The sequence below is a fragment of the Canis lupus genome, chromosome 2, assembly GCF_048164855.1.
Source record: "Canis lupus baileyi chromosome 2, mCanLup2.hap1, whole genome shotgun sequence".
NCBI lineage: Eukaryota > Metazoa > Chordata > Mammalia > Carnivora > Canidae > Canis > Canis lupus.
This window is the reverse complement of record NC_132839.1, coordinates 84,833,717-84,847,169: the sequence shown is the minus strand read 5'-3', so window position 1 is coordinate 84,847,169 and position 13,453 is coordinate 84,833,717. Positions and strand designations below refer to the sequence as shown.

At 40.7% G+C, this 13,453-nt stretch overlaps 1 long non-coding RNA gene across 2 annotated transcripts; it reads left to right on the top strand.

Moving 5' to 3' along the window:
• Positions 1–601: 601 nt before the first annotated feature.
• LOC140610619 (uncharacterized) lies at positions 602–12,638 on the top strand. 2 transcript variants are annotated; one of them, XR_012012216.1, is made up of 4 exons: positions 602–700; positions 8,902–9,133; positions 10,009–10,180; positions 12,344–12,638. It is a non-coding gene; the product is annotated as an uncharacterized lncRNA (long non-coding RNA). The 2 variants fall into 2 exon arrangements; XR_012012213.1 differs by lacking the exon at positions 602–700 and adding an exon at positions 2,938–3,016.
• Positions 12,639–13,453: the final 815 nt, after the last annotated feature.

Sequence of the window (13,453 nt, the reverse complement as noted above, 5' to 3'; positions counted from 1 at the left end):
TCATACTTCGGTGAGATTAACTGAAATGTGTTACATGCTAACTAGGTATCAGTGATTTTATTATTATTATCATTAAATTATTATTATTTTCTGCTCTATTCTGATCATCTAATTCCTGAAAATTCAAGATTAAATCCTTTCAAGTTTTAGGTTGTAAGTTCCAAATGAGAACCTCTTGGGGAATTCCAGATTCTCTTAAGTTTCAACCTTCCTTAACGAAAGAGAATTTGTAACATATAGTAGAAACCTCAACACTTGCAAGACTTCAGTTCATCAAAACCCAGTGACCTGCAGCCCTAAATTAACTTAAATTTCTTTTTTTTTTTGCTTTGTGTTTTGTTTTTGAGAGAGAAACAAATCAGGAGAGACAGTTGATGTTTAATTCATGCGGTAGATATTTAACGAACACCAACTCTTTAGCAGATGAATCAAATGCTTACTCTGTCCTCAAGCTCTTTACAGGCTAGTAGCTATATGTACATGTGAGTTTAATGTAAGGCACAGATAATAAGAGCAATGAAAGAGCCAGAAGTATTTTCCCAAAGTTCTGAAAATCTGGAACTTAATCTTTTTTTTTTTTTCCTTTTCCAATCAGGTAGATCATAGGGCTCAGTGACTTTTGGGCTCTATCTTCTCCTGTCTGTGCAGTGAAACTAATGTTAAGAAGGTGATCCCTGAGAACCTGCAAGAACTTATTACTGTAAGATTCACTTATGGTTTACTGGGCTGATGTAGGAAAGGTGTGGGGCAAAGAAACAAAACGAGATTTTATCCTGCACCACCCAGAATCATGTCACCAGGATATTCTGTTCATGGCTAGGAGACTCCCTGGACCACAAGCAGACCAACAACGTACTTTTCAGTGACTTCAAAAGTTCTCTGTGTTTTTGGGATTTTGAGGGGGACGTGGCAACAAGTTCTTACTGTTTGACTAGACAGATTGTCAACAAAGGAAAAAGAGAGAGGGATAAATAATAAGAATGGTTAATCCTTACAATAATTTAATGGGTGAGGTCAATATTACCACCCTATTTTATAGATTAAAACACTGAGGCACAGAAAAATCCAGCAACATGACCTATATCACACAGTTAATAAGCATTGGGGCCAGGATTTTGCAAACTCCAGCAGTATGCAGAGAAATCATGCTTAACTCCTATGTTATGCTCTTTTTAAAAAATATTTATTTTAGAGAGAAAGAAAGAGAAAGCAGGAGTGGAGGGGCAGAGGGAGAGGGAGAGAATCTTAAGCAGACTCAGCACTGAGTGTGGAGCTTGATGCAGGGCTTGATCCCACGACCATGAGATCATGAACTGAACCGAAACTTAGTTGGACACTCAACCGCCGGCATCCCCCAGGAACGCTTCCCTCCTCACATTATACTCTTAACAACATAGTACAAAAGTGAGCAAAGTAAATGAAGGGGCAATTCACAGGTGAACAAATATAATGGATAATATTTAAAAGGATTTTCAGCCTTTCTGAAATACAGAATTTTAAAAAATGCCAGTCTTAGGCCTGACGGTGATACAGTATCCGTTATATTTGCTCAATCCTGCTGTTGAACCAGGAAAAACAGCTGTAAAAAACAGCCGTCTAATTTTTTATTATTATGAAATTATAAAAAAATGGATGTGGTTGAGTGCCAATAAAACTTTATTTACAAAAACAGGCAGCAGGCCAGATTTGGCTAGAGGGCCATAGTCTGCCGATTTCTGCATTATGATATTCTCTGCAATAGAAGTACAAAAAAGAGCAGATAAACAACATGAAGGAATATCACAGATATAATATTAAGAAAAAAACACAAATAATGTATGGATAATGTGTATGATAAGACTCAAATGTTGTGAAGAATATGTCAAAACATACACAAGAGTTGTATGTTCAAAAATATATGCACAAATGTATACATGTCGGTGCAGGCAAAGTGTGGAATGACATACTCAAACTCCTACCATTGGCCCCTTCAGGGGTAGTTACATAGGTAGACACTTACTGGCATTTTATATATGTGCTCTGACTTGTTTGGCTCTAGAGACCGACACATAATATTATTAGAATTGAAAGAAAGAGCAAACAGATGCCTAGGTGGCTCAGCGGTTGAGCATCTGCCTTCAGCTCAGGACATGATCCTGGGGTCCTGGGATTGAGTCCTGCATCGGGCTCCCCGCAGGGAGCCTGCTTTTCCCTCTATGTCTCTGCCTCTTTCTATGTGTTTCTCACTAATAAATAAATAACTTTTTTTTTTTAAAGAGCAAACAGTATGCCATAGAAGAAAAAAGAAAGAAGGGGAAAAGGAGAGAAGAAGGGAAGAAGGAGGGAGGGAGAAGGAAAAAGGGAGGAATAGAGGGAGGAAGGAAGGAAGGGAGGAGGAAAGGGAGGAAGGAAAAAGGGAGGAATAAAGAGAGGAAGGAAGGAGAAAGGAAGGAAGGAAGGAGGAGGAAGGAAGGGAGGAAGGGTTGGAAGCAGGGAGAGAGGAAGGAATCATTGATTCTCAGCTTTCCCGGTTGGAGAAACACTCTGTAGGAAGGAGCCCTCATGTACCACAGGCAGATTTTTTTCTTAGGTGAAAAGCAGGTTGGGATATGTGCCTGGCACAGAATACAGACCCTCAATAAATTCTGGGCAAGTGAATAACTTCATGAAGGTATTTTCACGAAGGAAAGAGAAAAGATCGATGACTTTCCGGATTTCCCCCCACTCCTTTCCAATTTTTATATGGAAGAAGATTGGCATTGCGGATGAATACATGGTTGAGTTCTTGCGATGCCCCTTATTGACTGAATAACTGCACAGTTTCTAACTTCTCTGTGCCTCAGCTTCCCTCTCTATGCAGGGGGGACCATAATAATAGGTATTATTACTAATAATAGAAGGCATGTCTACCAAAGCACCATTGTGAGGACACAATGAGGTAACATGTAACATGCTTGGAGCAATGCTTATACTGAAAAGGTTGAACCAAACGCTGCTGATATTTGACTCTATCCTATAAAACTGGCAACTTAATATGGTAACACTCCCTAAACATTAGATCTTGCTTTGCAAGTCTTGCCAGTCTCCGGGGGTGGGGTGAGAATCAGCTGTGGGTATAAGCATAGTGCACTGGAGCAAACTGTGGGCTGTGGAGACAGATGTGGGTTCTGACCCTGCTTCTACAAACTGTGTGACTTTTGGCAAAGTCATTTCCCCTTACTGAGATCAGCCTTATCTGTAAAATGAGATGAGAGTTCTGCTTGCTATGAGAGTCTCAGTTGCTATGAGAGTTCCGCAGAAAATATGAGTCCTTGCACATGGTCAGCATCCAGGAAGAGCATTTGTGTTACGGGTGACCCACAATGCCCTTCCCTTCCCATTGGTTCTGTGGATGCTCATGTGCTCTTCTCTGTGGTTGTTAACACTCTCCTGCTTTTGTTTCCACTGGTAGAAAACTTCCCTCTGCCATTGTATGGAGCTCTTTGCCTCCAATCCAGTCCTGTCTTTTCCCTGGGAATGCCTACCATGCTCTTCTTTTCCTTCCTCTACAACTTTTCCATTCTTAGCTGTAGCTGCTCCAGTCCCACGTGAGTGTCTATTTAGTTACTACATCTCTTCTAGAGGACTGACACCTTCAGTGTGCATTTCCTTCTGCCCTGGGGCTTAGAACAAGCATCACCACTCTCAGAAATTATCCCTCGGTGATGACCCCTTAACTTCTGTGATTCTAGGCAGGATCTGGGCACCTCCTGTCCTTGAGGCGAACGTCTGCCACACATCATATCCAGTTCTCACAACCTTTCATATGCTCTTTGGCCTATTTTTATCTTCTAAAAGTGTTTATTCTGATGTCTGAGGATTTAACCACCTTTCCTAAAATTTTCTTCCCATTTTTTTTTCAAGTTCCATGAAAGGAACTCTCAATAAACTGTTTGAATATGTTGGATTTGGGGGGGCTATCTATAGCTTTACAACTTCCCATCCCTAAGCTCCAATCTGAAGTACACGGACCTTTGCTAAAATTAGCAACTCAGGAAACAACAGTTGTTGGCAGGGATGCAGAGAAAGGGGAGCTCTCTCACACTGTTAGTGGGAATGCAAGCTGGTGCAGCCACTCTGGAAAACAGTGTGGAGGTTTCTCAAGAAGTTAAAAATAGAGCTACCCTATGACCCAGCAATTGCACTACTGGGGATTTACCCAAAGCAAACAAACATAGTGATCTGAAGGGGCACATGCCTGCCAATGTTTATAGCAGCAATATCCACAATAGCTGAAATACGGAGAGAGCCCAGAAGTCCATCAACAGACGAATGAATAAAGAAGTGCTCTGTATACACAGTGGAATATTACTCAACCATCAAAAAGGATGAAATCTTGCCATTTGCAGTAATGTGGATGAAGCTTGAGGGTATCATGCAAAGTGAAATAAGTCAGTCAGGGGAAACCAATTATCATATGCTTTCACTAATATGTAGAATTTAAGAAACAAAACAAATAAACCCAGGGGAAGGGAAAGAAAAATAAAATAAAATGAAAGCAGAGAGGGAGACAAGCCATAAGAGACTCTTAACTCTAGGGAACAAGCTGAGGGTTGCTAGAAGGGAGGGGCGGGGGATGGGGTAACTGGGGGATGGGCATTAGGGAGGGCACTTGATGTAATGAGCACTGGGTGTTGCATACAACTGATGAATCACTGAATTCTACTCCTGACACTAATAACGCACCATATGTTAACTAAATTGGATTTAAATTAAAAATTGTTTTTCTTGGAAATGTGACTGTGGGGCAGGGATGGGGAAGCAACTCATGGAAACGAACAGTCTTTTTCTTCAGTTTCTGGTATTTTTGCTGGTGGCAACAGACTTTGCTATCAATTAGAAATGACTGGGGTCTCAGGCTCAGGAAAACTCTAGATAGCAGCCAAAAGATACCAATTCTTTCTGCTATCTCGGCTGTCTTAGGTGCCCTTGCCTGCATGTGAGATTAGTTGAAAATTCATGTGTGTCTGGCTTCATAAACATTCACTATCCCCTATCCATCTCATCAGAAAACAGGAGGTTAAAACTGTACTTACACTCTCTGACCTCTCTGAAGTTTGGCTTTTCTTTTGTTGAGCAGGAGGCTTCTTGAAGGGCGAGTAATGACACCTGACCCCACAGGTGTGCATGGCCAGAGATCACAGAACAGACTGCATGACTTAAGAGCATGACATTCAAAATTCATGCTGTGCTCAAGGGAAAGCCATTTTAAGGACCAAAATCCTGAACAGATTTTGTTCAGTACTCATCCACCTAAACAGCTCTTCGTTTTTTTCTCAACCGTTCACCCTCTCTAATTCTTCCCATTCAAGTGTTTCATCCTGGCATTCAGATGATTGGGTTGACTTATTCGGTGCATGACTTGGGAAAATCACCCAACCTTTCTGAGCTCTAGTTTACCTCTTTGCAAAACGGGGCTAATGATGGCATCATAAAGCAGCTGTAGAGAATTGACATGTGTTGAATCTTGACATGAGCCGTGTGTTTTTTATCGTAGGGATTTTTACTGCTTTTCTGTCATCTTGGGTGGTGTGTAGCATCCATTCTTCTTTCCTCTGATAGCAAGCATTCAATTTCCTTTGGGGGATCTCCCTCTACCCTGATGCAGGTGCTTTTGGTGGGACTGTGGGTCTAGGAGCCTCCTTTCTCACCATTGATGGGTCCTTTACAAGATCGTATTTTTGCCTCACCCAACATACCTAAAGGGAAGTTACATACTCCACATATGGTCAAGCAGACTTTGGGGCTTGGGGATCTTAAATATTAGACAAAGTAACTGGAAGATGCAGCTAGAATTCATTCCCCATGGGAGCAGCTTTGCTATGGGGCTACAGATTCCTCTGAGGGTCTCCAGGTTCCTATCTTAGGACACCCCCATCCTTCATCTTTCTCATTAATCTTTTTGCTTTCCTTATATCTTCCCTACATCTTTCTTTTAGTCTTTTTATTTTTATTTTATTTTTATTTATTTATTTATTTATTTATTTTTTTATTTATTTATGATAGGCACACAGTGAGAGAGAGAGAGGCAGAGACACAGGCAGAGGGAGAAGCAGGCTCCATGCACCGGGAGCCCGATGTGGGACTCGATCCCGGGTCTCCAGGATCGCGCCCTGGGCCAAAGGCAGGCGCCAAACCGCTGCGCCACCCAGGGATCCCTCTTTTAGTCTTTTTAAAAAAAATTATTTGCAAAAAAAAAAAAATCCCTATTTACCGCATGAACATTATTTTATTTGATCCTGACAGTAAGTGATCCTATGAGGTGGGTACGATAATTGCTTCCACTGTCCCTGAGAAGACTAAGACTCATGTCAAGTTACTCACCTGAGTCATCTAGTAGGAGGAAAAGCGGGAATTTAGAACCCAGATAAGGAGAGAAGGATAAATAATTAGATGCAAGCATTTGAAGGCACCTTGCATAGTCCTTAGCACACAGCACATGGCAACGTTAATTCATTCTAAAATTAACTCTGAGTCTTTGTGGTCAGTGAGAAGTGACTGCTTACTGTGAGGGTAACAAATAACATCCCCAGGATGAGAAAATGTAAACCAAAGTGACAATTCAGTGACTGTCATGTTGTTTGTCCTCTTTGTGTGTTTTTTGAAACTTGGGCTTTTTAGGGGCATGTTCTCTGCTCTGAAATCTCATTGCATTTCCAGAGAATATTAAGATTTTTGGGTACTTGAGCTGCATTGAACAAGGTCTATCAGGAACTAGCCACAAGGTTTGGGTTAAAATCCTTTCCTCATGGTTCCATGTGGTCTGGACCTTGAAACAGCCACTGCCACAGCGTCCAGATCCACTGACATGTTCGTTCTGCAGCAAGCAGCAACAGTCCCTGAGCCTTCCCATCGTCCTTGAAGAGCATATAGCACTAACAGTCTGGCAAGTGTTTCCAAGCTAATTGTTTAACAGAAATTCTGCAAGATAGCAGTGACTATTCACCAGGTGTTTAAAACTGGTAGAAATCTAACTGCATGGCAACCATTTCGATAAATGCTGTTATTAAGTTTTATTTGTACTTCCCTCTTTATTTCTCAAGAGGACAGTTTGATTTCTTTTCAGGGATATTTTCATTCAAGAAAATCGGATTTAGATTTACTTTTTGTATATGCCTGGTGTTGTACTGATCCACAATAAAATCTCAGGCCCTTGAGTGTCGATTGTGCATAGAAGCAGTTTTTAATAGAATGAATTCCTAGGAGAAAGTCAAACAGTGTCTGTTCTTTTCCCTTCCTTTTTGAGGCATTTTATATTTCTGCTTTTCCTTTCTCCTTTTCTTTCTTTTTCTTTTCTTCTTTTCACCTCTCTTCCTCTCCTCTCATCCTTTCTTTTTCCTTCCTTCCTTCCTTCCTTCCTTCCTTCCTTCCTTCCTTCCTTCCTTCCTTCCTTCCTTCATTATTTTGTTCTTTCATCCAAGACTAATATAGGATGAACTCCAGGCTCCTTGAGGGTGATCATGTCAAATTAACTCTGACGTTTCCTAATAGGTCATTCTGGTCACTTGGAAATGAAGAAGGGTAGACCTCTCCAGGGCCTGCATTTGTTTAGTACCATCAGCATCATGCTCCCCAGCTTCCTTTCAAATATATTTTCCATTGTAATAGAGTGGTGTGGATTTGGAAGACTCAGGGATGGCCTCACTTTCTGACTCTTGCCTTGGTCAATATTTCAATAATCAGTAGGAGAGCCCACACTGTGGAACTTAACCTCTGGTCTTTGCACACACTCACTCTTCAGCTGAGTCCCTGATCTCATGGAAGTCAGCTTTCACATGTACCTCTTGTTAAGCTTGTGGCTGTGTTTTAAAATAATGAGACCAGTTCGAATGGGGTGCTCCGGGGGAGGGAGCAGGCTTCTTTGGTGTGGTGCTCCATAATACTTGGTCTTGGGATCTGTCATCCTTACAAAGATCTACTTTCAGGATTTCACCACAGCTTGGCCTACCTGAGTGTCTCCTTTTTTTTTTTTTTTTTTTAAAGATTTTATTTATTTAATCATGAAAGACACACAGAGAGAAGCAAAGACATAGACAGAGGGAGAAGCAGGCCCCTGTGGGGAGCCCTTTCGGGACTCAATCCCAGGATCCTGGGATCACGCCCTGAGCTGAAGGGAGATGCTCAACCACTGAGCCAACCAGGGGCCCCTGAGTGTCTCCTCTGGTGGGGGAAAGTTTTCTTTATCCCATGGGTATCCTCAAATGTGGTTCATGGGTTTTTCTGGAGGATCTGCTGGCTGAATCATTACATATATGTGTCTCCCTATAAAGGAATCCCTTTAGGGATGACTTCTTTTACACAATTTTATGCCCAGATGAACTTGGAAGAGGGACTTGAGGCAGTTGTGTTCATTTTTCATGTAAAGAATAAATAACATTTCCTTATAATGATCAGTAGTGAAAACATGTCCTAAACCAGAATACATTACTCTCACAAAGCTCCAAAGAGATGTTGACAGTCTATATGTGAGGGGTTGTAAACCTAGAGTTTGTCAGTTTTCTTGAATGCAAACTTATTACTCTGAATTTAAGGTGCATGTGTAGAAGTTCAAGGGAATGATCGTTGTAACTGTGACATGGTAAACATAAAATACATTTACAGCATTTAGCGTAGTAACCACCTAATGAGTGCTAATTACTATTTTTTGCTATTGATCTCTTGAAAGATAGAATATTTAGAAAAATGCAGTTGAATTCATTGCTGTTAAGTGTTTGACTTTTATACACTAAAAAGATACATTTTGATAAATCATTGAATCGTAGAGTCCTAGATGTTAAGTGGCTTGACTAAAGCCAACGTGGTGGTTTCAGAAATCATGTAAATCATTGACTTTCCTCCCATCAGGAGATAGAGCCTAATTCTCTTTTTCTTGAATATGGACAGGGCTTTGTGGCTTGCTTCTACTGAACAGAATGCAGCAGAAGCAAAGCTACGTGACTTTCCAGACTGGGTCATAAAAGGCAACACAACGCATCTGGCTCTCTCTCTATATCTTGCCGTGCTCTCTCTTGGAATCCAGCTGCCATGCCACAAGGAAGGGCAGGTTGCAAGTCAGGATTTGGCCAACATGTGTGCTGTGCTGAAGTCCCAGCTGATTGCCAGCATCAGAAGCCAGGTTTGTAAGGAAGACTTCAAGATGACTCCAGCCCCAGGCACCATCTGACTGCGATTGCTCTGCACCTGCAATCTGAATAGGACCCACCTCCTGAGTCCCGAAACTTCCAAAGAGGAAATACTAAGAATTGATTAATGTTGTATATGCCACAAAGTTTGGTGTGGTTTTTTTTTTTTTTTTCTTTTTTTTCTTTTTTTTCTTTTTTTTTTTGGTGTGGTTTTTATATAGCCCGTAGATAACCAAAGCACACAACAGAGGCCCCAGAATTAGAACTCAGTCTTTTTGACTTTTTGTCTATCGCTTTTATTATTTCATTAAAATAATCTGTTGGCTTTCATTTGGTTTAGATAAGAATTTACAAAATGCTTATATTTTAGGTACACTGAGAGTCTTAGATGATTTTTAGAAATGAAGTAGCTGGGAGGGTATCAGAGATCATTTGTTTGAACCTCCTAATGATGTGGAAGTGTAAATTAGGCCTCAGAGAGTTCATTATTTAGGACCATTGCAAATGGTGAGATGCAATGCTTATTTAAAACTTGTTAAGTGTCTAAATGCTGCATTGTAGAGGGCAGTGATAACAGTCATAAGCAATGGCGCTCGACCGAGTTGTCCCCACACACAATTGACCAACGGTGCGTGGTTAGTTATTATCAGGTTCACTTGATCAAATAATTTGGGCTTCTGCTTGATATTGGAAGGCCCGAATTACGCCCTAGGAGTACATTTATTTTCTAGCATCCACTTCATTTTGTGTTTTGTCGACAGAACCAAAATGCTCACTTAAATGCATCCAGAGTCGCGCACACATATGGTTATCCATTTGTAGACTTTTACATTATAGTTTGAAAGCTTTTCTCCTTTTCTCTTGGCAGCTATTGGAAGAAATGGATTAGAAAATTGAAAAATCTAAAAGACTGAATCAAGGTGTGTGAAAAACAGGGTGTTTCCCAAAGAAGCCAGTCTTCTGGGGTTTGGCAAGGGAATGCGGATTGCCACCATCAACCAGAGTGGCCTCTGAGAATCCTGGGGGAAGATTGTAAGAAGGTGATTGGGAATTTCTATTTTTGTTTCTGCCCACTATGCATATATCTGCCTGAGGGATAGAAAGTTAATCTCAAGTTACCCAGATTTTTTTTTTTTTCTTTTTCTGCTGCTGCCAGTGCTTTTTAGTGGCTGCAGCTCTTCTAGTTCCCTGAGGCTGAGCGAAGGAGGAGGCCTTGGGAGGCCCAGGTGCCACCACCGACAGCACGTTTGATACATTAAACATAAAGCCCCCCTTTTTCCTCTGCCAAGTGCTCAGCAGTACAATTTTATTGGTGCCTGGATGCCTCTTCCTTACATTTCTAAATCTTTTACACTTTCAAGTGTAACTTTACTTGAATTGTTTTGGGCTTTTTAGTCTCTTTTGTTCTGATTTTGGTTGGGGTGTTGATGGATTGATTTGTGATTTCCACAGATTGTATGAATTTTCCCACCAGCTCTCAGGGAGGAGGAGTTTTCCCTGAGAAAGAGGACACTCTAACTTCTGAATATGTCTGAGGCCTTAGTGTAGAGGAGGGCTTGAGTGTTTTTCTTCTTTATTTTCTTGGTCATTGGCTCAGAACATAGTAGACACATCTCTGATTATGAAGGGAGTAGAACTAGCTACCTTTTTTCCTGGTCCTGCAGTTCATCTGAGAAAAAGCCACTCTGGTGTCAGGAGACCTACGTTCAACCTTACCTCCATCATTTATGAGACTAGAGTAAATAATTTAACTTCCTGAAACCTCAGGCTTCTCATGTGTAAAATGGGAATAATAGTGATCACTTTATCAATTACGGAGTTAGAATTTGGCAGCTATCAATCCAGCATTTGGGATTTTTTTTCTTTTTTCTTTCGCTTTGCTTCTTTGTAACATAATCTAGGTCCATATTTGAATTTAATGTACTGATATTCAAGTTGAGAAAGAGAAAATGGGATAATTCCATTGTTATTTTATATGTAAAATAAAGGATCAAGTTTAAGAAATGTTCACTCTAATGAAAACTGAAATTTTACCTGTCTGCATCTCCTCTGGGTTAAAAGTTGTGTTTCAGAAGTCTCTAAGTTCTCTCCTCTCCTCTCCCCACCCAGGGAGAATTTCCTGGGAGATGCAATACTTTAACCCATTCAGGATAAATGAATTTCAGATAAACTTGAAACAAGTCCTCCTGACAGGGGTATCGCTTTCATAGCAAGAGATGAAAGCATATTACTAATGCTATGCTCATTTTTTCCAAAGCAATGACTCCTGCTGAGTTTTATTATTGAAAACATTATATTCCACGTCGGGAATGCAGCCAGAGTCCAGAGACTATAGGTTTAGTGCCCTAGGTATGAGGTGAACACATGATAGTTGTTAGGATTGGTGAAGAAGTGATAAATATTCCTGTTTTCCTTTTTGTTTTTTAAACAAAAGATTGCAAAAAAAATAATAAAACAAAAGATTGCAAGCCTTTAAATCATCTAAATGCAACCCAATTAAATTTATGGGTGAGAAATTAGAAGGCTTGATGTCTCGCATTATAGAAGGAAGGCTTAAGTTTCTTTTTCTAGGTTACATTGACGATCCGGGGAGGAAACACTGTTGTAGAAAATCCAAGAAACAGAACAATGGAGTTCTATAATGTGAAAATCTCCTGTTGTTAAGACTACACTAGAAAATCCTTAGGAAGGCAACTCATTGGAGGCTGACATCTGTGTCGGGAAATCCACTGCAGCCAGTTTTTCCTCTAATATTGGAGCAGATGGTGCTTGCTTTCGTTGGGCACCAGGGGAAGATGTTGGCTTGCATTTGGGGGCAGGTGTGTGAAAAGCAGCTTCCTGTTAGTTAGCCTTACATTCACACTCACTATGGTGAGGTGAGAGCTCATGTTGCGGAGACACATGGGAATCTCCCAAAGGGTAGCAGAGTCATGGCCCCATGTCACTCTCATTCCCAGGTGTAGGGACAGGGAATTTTGTTTGGATTCAATTACATTCCTGCTGTAGTTCTTTCTCTCTCCCTCTGTCTCTCTGACTTTCCTTCTTTCTTTTCACCTGAGAGCGTATATTTAAAGCATAATAAGTTAAATGTGAATATAATGGAACTCCCCTGAATATGCATTGAACGTCTGTCATTATTTTTAAATTCCTGTTTTCAGACTCAGCACTTATTAATGTTTCTAATTGACTTCTTTTATTCCCAGAGCTCAGAGTCACAGAAGCTGATAGAGGATGATGCAAGTTTGCTGAATCGCTGCCGTATAGTCTCAGTTCTCTGAGACGTCGATTCCTACTGGTGTCTGCTCAACTCCACAGGGAACCACGGAGCTTTCTTAGGCGGTTGGGGACTGTCTCTTTTGTTCAAAAATGTTCAGCTTTTTACCCTGTCATAGTGAATAATTTATTTAATACAGTCAACTACAGTCAGGCAAAAAAAAAATCATTTGTGTTTCATCAAAGCAGAGACAAACTTTCTATTCATTCTAGTAAAGATTTTTTGAAACAATGCCAACTAAAAGGACTTGTGGTTTTTTTGTTTTTTTGGTTTTTTTTGGTTCAGAAACTGGGCATCTGATGCACAGAAGTTGAGGCTGTAAACTCTAAAGTTTTGAAGTAGTATGGAGCAGAAGAACTTGTAGCAGGACTTGAAAAGAACATAGGACTTGCACCAATTGAGTGTGACTCATGTGCCAGGCCTTGGGTGATGAGACTGGTCCTTACTACAAAAGTTCTATATAAGAACTTCTCATATATTAGCTCCTCCTCAAACTACCCCCCAAATCCTATGATGTAAAACTATTATGTTTCTGTCCGTTTTAAAGTTGTGGAAACAGACACAGAGAAGTTAAACAACTTGCCCCAGGCCACCGAGCTAGGAATTAAGAGAACTGGGATTCAAACCTACGCAGCCTGGCTTAGTGCCTACATGTTAAACTGCTGCCTCTCTGTTTCCCCTCTACTCTATCTCATTTAATCCTCCTAAGAACTCGGTAGTGCAGCCACCATTATCCACAATTCACATGTGAGGCCACAAAAATGAGCTCAAATTCACCTGCTTATAAGTTGAAGATTCAGGGTTTGGGTCTAGGTTTCTTCAAAAAAGCAGAAAAAAAATGTCCTAGTACTGTTTTAAAGAGGGATCTGAATTTAAGCTGTTGTTATAATAATGCCTCATACGAGCTCTGATACCTTATGTCAGGCACCTATCCTTCTGGAAGCTTGGTTTCCTTATCCATAAAGTGGACCTGATAATATAGCCTGCCTGCCTCATGGATTTGAGGACAGGAGCGAGTGAAGTAGCAGAATAGGGGAAA